The following is a 12,423-nucleotide window of genomic DNA, read 5'->3' on the forward strand; positions in this document are numbered from 1 at the left end:
GGAGCCCTGATTCCAGACAGGCAAATTCCTCTTGAAGGTAAGCTTGTATATAACAAAAAGGATAGAAAATTAATCAAAAGTCAGAAGGGAAAATATAACCAAGAGGGATGGGCTGTTACCAAAGAAGGGAAGGGGAAGTCATTTCCAATTTATTGTGGTCACTGGTAAAGGCAGAACAGTGGAAAACACATTGGGGAATACATGCTTTGTATAACTATCTAATTGGAAAAATTATTGCCAGGAATTTATATGCTACCATTACTCAGATAACTTAACAATGTGATCTTTGTCTCCAGACTAACCCCAAAAACACCTCCAAACCAAAACTGGGTCAAATTGGAAAAGGCCATGGGCCCGGTCAACGGTGGCAAATTGACTTTTCTGAACTTCCAAGAAAAGGGGGGTGTCGATATTTACTGGTGTTAACAGATACCTTTTCAGGATGGCCAGAGGCTTTCCCCACTAGGAGTGCCAAAGCCCGAGAGGTAACTAAGTCTCTTGTAGAAAAAAACTTTGAAAACACAGCGGGAAGGACTATACCAGGTGCTTCTTACTACCTTCACCGCAATTAAGATCAAGGAACAGAGTGCCTGGATTCACCTGGGTAACGGTGAGTTGAAACTAAAGCTCACTTGAGCAAAATGAGGACATTATGGTCAGGAGTATTTAGTAATATAACTTGCAGAAAATGTCGTTAACAGAATTGTTTTATTTTTGTGGCTTATAGTCGTAATTGTGATTCAAGAATTGGAAGGTGCCTCTATGATAATAGAGGATGGTGAGTGGCCTTGGTCTGAAGCCGTAACAACGGAGGATAAGAGAATTAATGGAAAGTTAGCAGTTGTGGTTATGTGGTGAACAAATGGTGGCCATTTATATACATTAACAGAATGGCAAAAATTAGGAGAAGAATGAACACACTAAAGAACCATAGGGGATGAAATTAAAATAGAGTGCCAGATAATTAACAGCCCCTACAGTCATCCTTATTGGCATTGGGAACTAGCCAATGGCAAGTTTCAAAGGTGTTACCAAGATGGGAAAAGGCTGAAGACCAAGACTACAAACTAATAATAGATGCACTTAGTATGGTTCAAGATAATGTATCTTTGGCTCTTAGTTGTATGCAAGCACAGTTATGGTTGCAGGTAACGGCTGCCTTGATCATTAGGGAAGGAAGTGGAAGCATTTTTCCAGTGACTGGGACAATGCCAATGATTTTGAGAAGAAGTTCCAGTCTTGGTAGACCCTGGTGAATTTTACTTATGATCCTGTTGTTAACATGGCTACTGCCTTCGTACTTACTATATGTAATGCTACAGTTTATGTTATCCACCCCATCATTGCACTAGGATTAAACCATGAGACAGTGGTTTAATCCTAGTGGCTTTATCCTTCAGAGCACAGAACATGTGCACGGATGGTGAATGGGAAATGGCAGTGTGTAAATCTAGAATCATGTGTTACCCGGGAACAACAAGGATTTGTGTGAAAGCAATACAATTGATGCTCAGGATATATGTCTTGACACTGAGCAAGGTGTTTGCCACTTTGAAATTCATCCAAATACTAGTTAAAAGACTGCCTGTATATTTTGGTCAAGGCTGTGTATGTTTAAGAACTGCTTGTGCTTTTGTAGAAGTAGATAAGGAAAACATAACTCTCTAGCAAAAAATAAATAAATCAATAAATCATTCTAACTTTTGTATTTGTAACTTTTTTAGAATTGTCAGGTGTGACTTTCTCTATTTGGCACCAGTGGTATCCCACCAGTTGATGAAGCCTAACAACACAATGTATCACAAGTTACTTAAGGAGTAAAACAAGACACAAATCACAACTGCTGGGACACACTCTTTGGATGGTCATCAACTACAACTGGGATTTTGAACACATTATGTCACCCAATTATTGTTTTATTTATATTAGTTGGTATAAGTTTAATATTATCTTTTGTAATACTTGTTTGGAATTGGAAAATGTTACAACGAATGGCGATATTAGCTTCCTTGATGAAAGTACATGGCAAGGCATTGAGGGACACATATCTTAGAGATTTGGGTGTATTAAGTTAAAGAATTTACTAGATTTTCCAGAAAAGGAGGGACTGAAATATGGGATTAGAAATTAGGGAGCGATTGATTAAGAATGAATATGTGCTATATTTGCAATGTACTGTGCCTGTGCTGCGCTTAGGCCTCCAGATAACAGGAGCCCCTCGGACCCCGAGAACCAGATCAAACCAACCTCATGGTTCAGACTTTGACCAAGGGCTCAGAGATAAGGAGGACTGTTCACAAAAGAACAAGATAAAGAATGTCAAACATACAAGGTCTCGAGATAACAGGAGCCGCTAGGACCCCGAGAACCAGACCAAACCAACCTTATGGCCCAGATTGTGACCAAGGCCTCATAGAGCATGTGCAAAGAGATGAGGTGAAAAGTTCAACCCTGATGAAGACATCTTACTTCATCCCCACAACCCTCAGCGCCCACCACCACAAGGTACTGCGGAAGTGCAGATGGGAGAAGTTTATGGAAATGACTCCGTGGAACTAATCTTAATATGAAACATGGACAGGTTATGAATATGTATAGGCGTATTGTGAAACTTCATGCATATGTAACTCTTTACTGCATATAACCAAGGCAAGTTGCTGCGTCAGGGGCGCACGACTTTGGTGGGACTACCCCCGTGCTGCCCAGCGCTGAATACCTACTTTACAATCTTACTGATTGTGGAGTCAGTTTTCTGCAAGTCACATGTTCGATGTGGATAACATGAGCCTGTCAGTCCTACCTTAAAACCTTGCATCTATCCAAATAGCAGTCTTTCCATCATGCTTATACCTTGCTATTGCTAAATTTAAAATCAGGGTCTGTTTCAGGAGCATGTGGGTAGTTAGGTCTTGGTTTTTACTTCCATATTAACAGCAGAGGGAGCCCTAGTTCTACACAAGAGTATTTGTTGCATTATGCTATAAAGCAAAAACGCTTAAAGGTTATGTCTTAAGAAGTTGTTTTAAATGGGTTTATTAGCGTGAGCTGGCAGTTGATAATTTTTCATGTTTTGAGAAGGTATCATTGTAGTTATTGTCAATTACAATATGAGTTTCAGGAATCAAAAAAGGAAGGTACGGTTTGCTTTAAAATCTGGAGGCATTTAAAAAAATTGGAGGCAAATGCAACCCAGTGCTTTGAGTTGTATTTCATTTTTGTCTAGTCAGCTGCCTAGTTTCTTTTTCATCAGCTTGGAGATTATATATCAATACCTCTTCTGTAAGCTGAACAGTTGCATATGTGGAAGTATAAAGGAATAAATACAGGTTTTTCAAAACTGGCCGAGTTATTTTAAATTGTATGTAAGTGCCACTAGATATAAAACATACTGTGTAGAATATAAATGTTACAGATAGCTAACTACTATATATAATCTATATAATCACATATTGCTGTAATTATGTACTATAACATATAGATTAGATATGCTATACATACTACATATAATCTCTCTATACAATATAAATATATTTGGAGCTACAAGTATTTTGTATATAATTAAAGAAAAAGATTTTAGGGATTTCTTTGGGTATGTACTGTTTTGAGTTATTTTAAGAGACATAATTTTCCAGTGATAACTGGACTATTGAATGCTTCTAAACTAAATAAATTGTTGAAAATTTATGCTTTATTGCTTGGACAATGAGGGCTTAAAAGATGAAAAACAGGATTCTGTTGTGGTAGTTAAATTTTAAACCACTTTGTGTGGCTACTATTTTGTCCTACCTGAAATATCAGGTCAAATTTCACAGATATAAATGAATATCAGCAAATTCTATGGAGTTCAAATTCACGTCGTCAGAAGGCAAGACTTTATTTCAGACACTGGAGGGCCCAAGAAACACATATTTTTTTTTCACAAGGTTTTGATCTCAATAAATAAATACTTCTCTTTTAGTAATGCTTACATTAGCTTTATAATTATCCTTAAAAATTACACCGTATAATAGTAACAAATGAATGGCAACAAATGAATAAGATAATAAACAAAACATTCTCTTTCCTCAAGCAATTGTAAATCAAATCAAATATCTACAGGTATGACAACACTGCAAAATCTGTATAGTAGTTCTGATTGGGAGATAAACTATAATTCCTTGTTTAGTCATTTCTGAACTAAATTTTAACTATCTAATTAGTTGTTATGTGTGTGATCACATCATGCCCATTCCAAAGGAAAGCCATAGAAAATCTTTCTTTTAACTCACATTCTATAAGCACATTAAGGCTAATAAGAATTACTTGCAACTCAGCAATCTGAACAGGCAGTTGAGGAGTGGAGTCTAAATCAATAAATCCAGTCTTGAGAAACATTGTGCCCTGTTGAGGTCACAGGTTTACAAAGATATTTATGCAAAAATATAAAAGTACAAGAGAATAGTCCTGGAAATTGAATGATGTGGACATGTGAGTCAGAGATGTGCAATCTCAGACTATAAAAGGCAGGAATAAAAGAAAGGAAAAACATTATTCATTATGTTTATGTTAGATTTTTTTTTATTACTTTTTTTTTTTTTTTTCCAGCTCTGGCATTCCTGAAACAATATACAGCAAATGTTTTGAAGGAATATAATCCATATGGTGACATCAAATCTGCAGAGCACACTGAAACTTCTTATATTATGCATATAATTGATGCTGAAGCCTGTAAAATCCTTGAGAGTGTCCTAGAGAATTCAGTAGGAAGTGAATCAGGGCTTAAGTCCAACATCTGTAAAGTGCTTGAGTTCATGCCTGACTTTCAGCCTTTTGCAGTATTTCTTTACTTTAGGATTCTCACCCTTGCATTTGCTATGCTACAAAAGTGCCAATAGTTTCTGGAACTTGGCTGAAGTCATTCATGTGACTTTTAAGAAGCTATCTTTGATGGGTTATTTTTTTAAACATTATATATTTTTTCATTATCATGAGTTTAAAGCATAAATGCTTTGGGTTTTGGCCAAAGGCTTGTACCTTAGATTGTTCATTCTCTTTCTGGGTAAAGTGTCTGTGCTCATATGAGTCAGCAGTGTTTAATGAGCTGGAGCACAGCAAAACCAATAAAACGCTGCATTATCAGCACATACATGAAGTGAGGGGAGGACTACAACTTCTTTTTCAACTTTTTGAATTGTAATCATATCATCATGTTCTTTCATAATAGTATTGGAGGTATTGTAAAATTTCTGCAAGATGAATCGCTTATTTGTTGGCTTGATTGACAAATATTGACTGTATTGTCCTACTGTCCTTTCTTATGGACTTTTATTCATACTAAACTTCAGATTCAGGCTGCCCAAATACGCTTCAATAAGGATGCAGGCGTGACAAGCTGGGTTCGGGGGATCTGTGGCTAGCGTGCAGCTGCCTGCCGGACCCCCCGCGGGGCCGTGCCCGCAGGAGGGCGCCGCACGGTGCCGGCCCCACCCCCAGCCCCATCCCGCGGCGCTGCCTCTCGGCCGGCCCGGCCCCGAGGGCGCGGCGATCGAATGCGGGGCCGCCCTCCCTCCTACCTCAGTCCCCGCGCGGCTGCCGGCGGAACCTCGCAGCGCCTCAGTGCCCGTCCGGCCGCCGGCATGACCCGGCACGCGGCCGGCTGCCTGCTGCTGCTGTGCTGCGCTCTGCCGCTGGGCTCTGCTCGCGCCGCCCTGCCGAGGACGCCGTCGTTCGGCGGGCGCGTGGCGGAGAACCGCCCGGCGGGCACGCGCGTGGAGGGGCTCAGCGTCCCCCTGACGCGCCTGGGCGCCCTGCCGTGGTGCGCCCAGGTGCGGGGCCGCCGCTGGCGCCTGCAGCTCCTGGGTGAAGGCCACGCGCACTTCCAGGCGGCGCTGCAGGCCCGCGCCGCCCGCGTCTGGCTGCGCACCCGCCGCCCGCTGGACCGGGAGGCGCGCCCGCTCTACTCCCTCCGCCTGGCCTTGCGCTGCGCCCGCCGCTCCGCCGCGCCCGCCGAGCCGCTGGCCGCCCTCACCGTCCGCGTGCTGGACGCCAACGACAACGCCCCGCGCTTCGTCGGCGCCCGCCCCGCGCGACTCCGCCTGGACGAGACGCTGCCGCTCGGCTCCGCCGTGTGGCGGGCGCGCGCCGAGGACGCGGACGCGGACGCCAACGCCGAGCTGCGCTACTTCGCCCGCCCGCCCAGCGAGCACTTCTTCGTGGTGCCGCGTAGCGGGAGCGTGCTGCTCGTCCGCTCCCTGCTCCACCTGCGCGCCCCCATCCCGCTGCGCCTCTACGCGAGGGACCGCGGCCGCCCGGCGCTGCTCAGCGCCCCGCTCGAGCTCGAGGTGCTGCCGCAGGCCAAGCGTCTGCCCCCGGCGCCCGGCCCCGCCGACGGCCCTCAGCGCCGCCGCCGGACCCCGCCGTTGTCGCTGTCATCGCCGTTGCCCGAGGACGCCCGCCCCGGCCGTCCCCCGGGCCGCTTTGAGCCGGCGGCCCCGGCCATCGAGGAGTCGGCGCTGCCTGTGGAGACGGAGAGCGGCGTGGCGCGGCCGGCTGCCCGCGTGCACGGCCCCGGGACGGCCGGTGGAGAGCGCCTGGGGCGCGTCCTGGAGCGGCAAGGTGGGTGCCGGGCCCCCGTCCCCGCGGCCCCCGTCTCTGCAGTCAGCCCCTCTCCTGGTCATCAGCCTCGTGGTCCGCCTGCCGGTAGCGCTAAAGGTGCCCAGGACCGCAGTTTGAGGAGCAGGGATCCGCAACTGTGTCGTGGCAGTTAGCAGAAATTAGCTGTTTCAGCTCTTGAAGTTCTTTGTCGTTCATGAGCAGCATACAGCAAATTTATAGACAGTTAAATACCAGAGTGTTATTTGTGTCATACACGTGCTGAGGTGAAGCATGCCCTGCTGTTTACACCCGAGTGGCTTCCACTAAAATCCTTCCCAACCCTGTGTACGTTTGACTGGAAGCATGCAGCTGAAGTTGAGATTTGAGTCGGTGCTGAAGTTAGGCATGTCTTACTCACAGGTACAATGTGAGTTTTTGCAACATTAGTGCCTTTGTATTTATATGGCAGCTCTTTTAAAACAAAATACCAGACAAGTCCCATGTGTACCATTGAAATGTCATGCTTCTGATTTAAATGCCATCAGCATTTGCAGGAGCTTACTCAAGTTAAATAGGATAGCTGATTTGATTTGTCTCTGACTGATTACATTTGTTATTTTTAAAACTTCTTTTTAGAAAAAAAAAATGCATTGTCTTGGTTAATATTTTCCACCTATCAAAATGCAGCTTACTTTAAGCTTACTTTCAGTTCACTGGATGGTGAATATCTCTATCCTTTCAGGTCTTTTTGTTGTTTTGTGTAACCGCAACTCTTGTTAATCACAGAGCCGCACAGGCAGGAGAGGTGGAAAGCTTCCCTCAGTACTCCTTTCCCTTATCTTTTTTGGTTTTCTAACTGAGGGGCAAGCCATAGGAGCGAGAGACAGTTCATTCCTTGGTGCCTATTAAATCCCAGAGGATGCCTGCAGGGATTCTAATTAGCGCTGGCAGTTTTCTGTGACACGGATGTATCTCCTTGTGAAGCGGGGCAAGATCACCAACTTGTTTTACTCACAGGTCCTGAGCAACAGCTCTCAGATCTTGCTCTTGTTCATGTTTGACTTTTGTTATGCCTATCACCGTAGCATATGGATGTCAGTCCTTTGTACTGTGCTTGCACAGTGCTCTGGCTTGAGCTTTGGCTGCTAACCAGGAGGCTGATGGACTAATTTCCAGAATACAGATGCTTGCTATGTTCTGTCTTTGCTATTCAATCCTGAGCAACGCTGTACGCCAATGGGACTGTCATTACTCAGAGGCAGTGACAATATCTATCAGGTCAATCTGAGCATGCTTCTGGGCTTTTCTCCTTCTCTGTCATATAGCTCAAGTTTCAGCCCTTTGTTGATGCCACAGCTCCCTCTGTCAGGATCAAGAAAATGTTGTTACAAAAGTGGTAGATAACCTTGCCCCAGGTTATGACAAGTCTCACCTTTGTGACCGTTTTCGCTCTCATCTAGTCTGAATATTGAAGTCTGAGATTGCCTGGAACAAGGCTTTTCACACTGTCATGCCAGAGATGTGTTTTCTGAAGCAAGGTTTGCTAACCCAGTTAAAAAAAAAAAAAAAAAAAAAAAAGAAAAGGATCAATAAACTTTAACTTAGTTTTAGGGATTTTTTTTCCCTCTGTCTTGAAGTTCTAGTAAATAGCTTGTGTTTTCCACTATCCTGATATATTACTGCTGGTAGGACCAACTATATAAATAATCTTTACAGAATATGTATAAATGAGAGACTAGGTAGAGAGCAATTACTTGTACACAGCATAAATATGGTGTTCTTTAGATGCTAGTGATTGTAAGTTTCTTTAAAGGAGCCTAAACTGAAAAATATGACATCATTAATAATAATTTTTTTGTTCAGATAATGGTTAACAATGATTTAACACCTTTAAAACTCAAGTTGCAGAATGCTTGCTTTCTCATTTTATAGGAGTTACAATACATAGATATTTGAAACGGATTCAGAATGCTGTGCCTCTTTCCTGAAAGATGACTAGCAGAACTAGAAGTTTCAATTAAACTGAAATAAGGACCGTGTACAAGATTGCAAAAGCTCCAGGAGAAGAAAAAAAAAAAAGTGTTTACAGAAGTACAGAAGTGAATTTTCAGAAGTGAATTTTCAGAATTTTCACTGCATATCTCTTCATGGATACTTGATATTTTGTAGACTTAGTTTTTAACATAGTTTATGTCTCTTTTGGAAGCAATATACCAAAGCAATATACCGTACCATATCAAGCAGCAACAGGAAATTTGGACCTATTGTGTGAAGTGCCAATTTTCTATATGAGTTCTGCTGTACTTGCAGAGGAGGAGATACCATCTTGTTGTGTAGTTCAACTTCAGGTGAGTTCCTTATGTGAACTCTTAGAAGACAGGCTTAAAATCTTGCAGAGGTTAGGGAATAAATAATCACAGATCAGTCAAGCCTGATAGATTTCATAGTTCGTGGCTTCTGCCCCACATCTCAGGAGCTGTGTTTAAGCAGCAGGGTTCCCTTCCCCTGCTGCACCAGGACACGGTGTGCTATACCTGGCCGTGTACCTTGCTGACCCTGATGCTGCCTTGCTGACTGGCTTTCCAGCTTGGCCTCGGATGCACCTCATCGCTGCACACTCGTCTGGTGATGGCTGAACTGCTGGGTGAAGCAGATTCACATCACAGGACCTGTTTGGCTCTTCTTGCTCAGTGACATTGAGGTCCGTGCCTGACTTGCTGTCACTCTGTACTCCTGATTCACCTTCAACAGGCAGAGCAGCCTGTCCTTGCTGCTCCTTAGCAGTTGAATTCTGCAACTTCAGCAGCAGCGTACATACAGTTACATAAAATATTTTCTCTACCTTGAGAAATATTTTCTCTGCCTTGAGAGCTTAAATTGCTTTGTATAGATGCTGGACAGGAATGGGAATGTAATCTTAGGAGAGCTGAAGCCACTAATCTGAAATTAAAATATGAACCAACAGTATTTACATTTTCCATACCTTACAAATATGTTGTTAAAATACAAACAAAACCAAAGAGAAACACCAGGAAAACTTGTACATAAGTTTGCGCAACCAGATGCTAAACAGAATTCCTAAATTTCAGGGCTTGACTTCCTGAGCAATTTTTTTGGTATGTGGTCCTTGATGAGGACATTCCTCTTGTTGACCCCACTGCTCATCCATCTCTGAGCCATGTTCTTCAGTTAACCTTTCCTGGAAGAAGTGATGGTTATGCTCATGTTTTCTGGAGCATTTCATTTTTTATCCCATATCAATTATTAGGGCACAAATAATTTATTTAGTCTTCACCGAAGCATAATACTGTTTTAAGTTTTTACTCGGTAGATAGAAGGTATAATACCTTAGATTGTTATGCACATTAATATTTTAACATTGAGTTAACATCTAATTTGAGAAGGAGCCATTTTTATTTCATTAATGCTTGGGGGAAGTGCATGAAAGATCTCATCTCTCTAATCATCTGTCATCTCAAGCTCCTTTGACCTTGCTTCATCCACAGGCATTAGCCATGTAATCCCCTGTCATTCATTTTTTCTTACCAGAGGATTTACTGAGGGTGATGTTTGGCATGCCTTCCCAGTAGTTAACAGCGGTCACTTATATTTGTCCCATTTAAATCAACATACAGAGTGGAGGTACCAACAATTTAAGTGATGAGTGTATTTTAAACCTTGAAGGTTTTCATGTTTGGAAACTGAGGATGGTCTGTTTTAATTTTATCTGCAGCCTTATTCCCTTACTAGCAGTATCAATTCTCTGAATCATCCCTAAGTACTAAGTAACTCCTGGTGGATCTTTTTCTTCTACGATTCTTACTACCTTTTCTTTTATGAATTATTTTGACAGTTATACATCAAGCAGGGCTTAAGCTGAAATTATTGTCTATCATCTGGCAGATGTGTTTCTTTAACCCACAACAGGTTTCATGCTTTGAAGTTGAAAGAAAATGTATGTTCTGTCTGCATTTGGCACAACTGTGGGTGTTTACAGTTTTGGAATGTTACTCATTTGTGGTAGAACGGAATATCTCAGGAAGCTTCAAAGCACCATTTTGATGTTTATTCAGTCTGAACATTTTGAAGCTATGTACCTTCTTATGGCAAGCAGTCAGATTAAAAATATCTTTATGAGACTACTGGGATTTGAGCACTGAAGCTGTTTAGCTCTTCTGGCTGTTCTGTTTATCATCTCAAACATTTAGTTTCTACAAAAGTAATAAGCTTTTTTTTTTTTTTTAAAGATCTAACTGAATTCCAGTTACACAAATATGTTAATCTGAGGGAAGCAGTAAATTATAGAGCATATGAAAAGGATCTTTCTTAAAGCTGGTTTCTAGCATAACATACTGGATATTGATTCCATGACTGACGTAGCAATTATGTTACACTTTATTTGATTATGAAATAGTTTTAATTCAGTTTTTGCTGACCTTTCCTGTTACAGTTAGTCTCAGAAGTGATACCCCAAATTTGTAAAAAGATTATCTCAAAACTTTTTTAGTATAGTCAAGTTTAGATTTTAGAATAAAAAAGGCTGAGACTTATCTCATAGTGTGGTGGTTTTACTGTGCTAGCCAGCTGAACACCACAACTGTTCTCTCAGTCCCCCTTCTTAGAAGATGAAGGGAAGTAAAGCAAAGAACAACTCATAGGCTGAGATAAGGATAATTTAATTAAAGGGAAAAAATATTAAGGAAAGATTATTATTAATTAAACAATTTATTTAACTAAAGGGAAAAAAGGGAAAGGGAAAAAGAGAGGGGGAAAGGGAAAAAAAAACAAAAAACAAAACAAGTAAAGGCTGTGTGGAAGTACAGAGGAAAGAAATTACTCTCTGCTTCCCACAAATGAGTGATGCTTGACCACGTCCTTGCAGCAGGGCCTCAACGCACATAGCCAGTGTTCAGGAGGACAGGCGTTTTCACAACGAGAGCCCACCCCTCCTCTCTTCTTCCTTTTTTCACCTTTTAGTGCTGAGTGTGACATCATATGATATGGAATACCCCTTTGGTTGGTTTAGGTCAGCTGCCCTGGTGATGTTTCTTTCTATTTTTTTGCCCACCCCCTAGGAGGGTTAGAGAGTCCTGATGCTGTGCCAGCATTGCTCAGCAGCAGACACAACACTGGTGTGATAACACTGCTGTTCTAGCTACAAGTGCAGAGCACAGCACTGTATGGGCTGCTGCAGGGAAAGCTAACATCCCAGCCAGACCCAGTACACATAGTAAATTTTCCTTTGACTTCCAAATGTTTGGCTGTAAACAGGAAACAAATTCAGTGTTAGGAAGTCTTTTGGTTCACTTAATAATATACAGTATTCAGGCATGTACTCCACTTTTTTTTTTCCTTATTCTGATAAGAGGTCATAATTCCTTACTATGAATTAGATGGTTAATCTTATGCATATAAAGAAATTCTACACCTTTAGATGGGAATTGCATATGAAAATATTAGATTTGAGAAAGCTGTTCTATTTGGTTTGACTATCTGAAGATATTTGAAGATACATAGTGTGGCCTACAACACTTCCATACAGGGTGTAACAGTAGCTATTAATACATTATGCTATGGAGGTATTTCACAGTTTTAGGTTTGCTGCCGTTTTTTTAGAGTTGCAGGGTTTCCTGAAGATGCACACCTGCGTGATTAGCCAACTCATTCCTAGCCCATTTTCAAGGCTAAGAATTTGGAAAAATGGCTGGTGGAAGAAGGTGTATGTGACTGTGGTGGTGGAGGCTGTGGTGAAGAGTCCACCTGAAGGCTGTCCAGGAGAGAGCTGGACTGGATGACAGACCAGATAAGAAAGAACGGGTGCTGATCAGGTGAGGGGTTTTGGGTGTAGAA

At 42.3% G+C, this 12,423-nt stretch overlaps 1 pseudogene across 1 annotated transcript in view; it reads left to right on the forward strand.

Annotated features, from left to right (window-relative positions):
• Positions 1 to 5,541: 5,541 nt before the first annotated feature.
• LOC309882781 (neural-cadherin-like) overlaps positions 5,542 to 12,423 on the forward strand; it is a 64,187-nt pseudogene continuing 57,305 nt past the window's right edge. The window contains exon 1 of the transcript XR_014319587.1: positions 5,542 to 6,594. The product of XR_014319587.1 is annotated as a neural-cadherin-like (transcript). The remainder of the gene's footprint in view (positions 6,595 to 12,423) is intronic.

Source organism: Aythya marila, assembly GCF_965140915.1.
Source record: "Aythya marila genome assembly, chromosome: 12".
NCBI lineage: Eukaryota > Metazoa > Chordata > Aves > Anseriformes > Anatidae > Aythya > Aythya marila.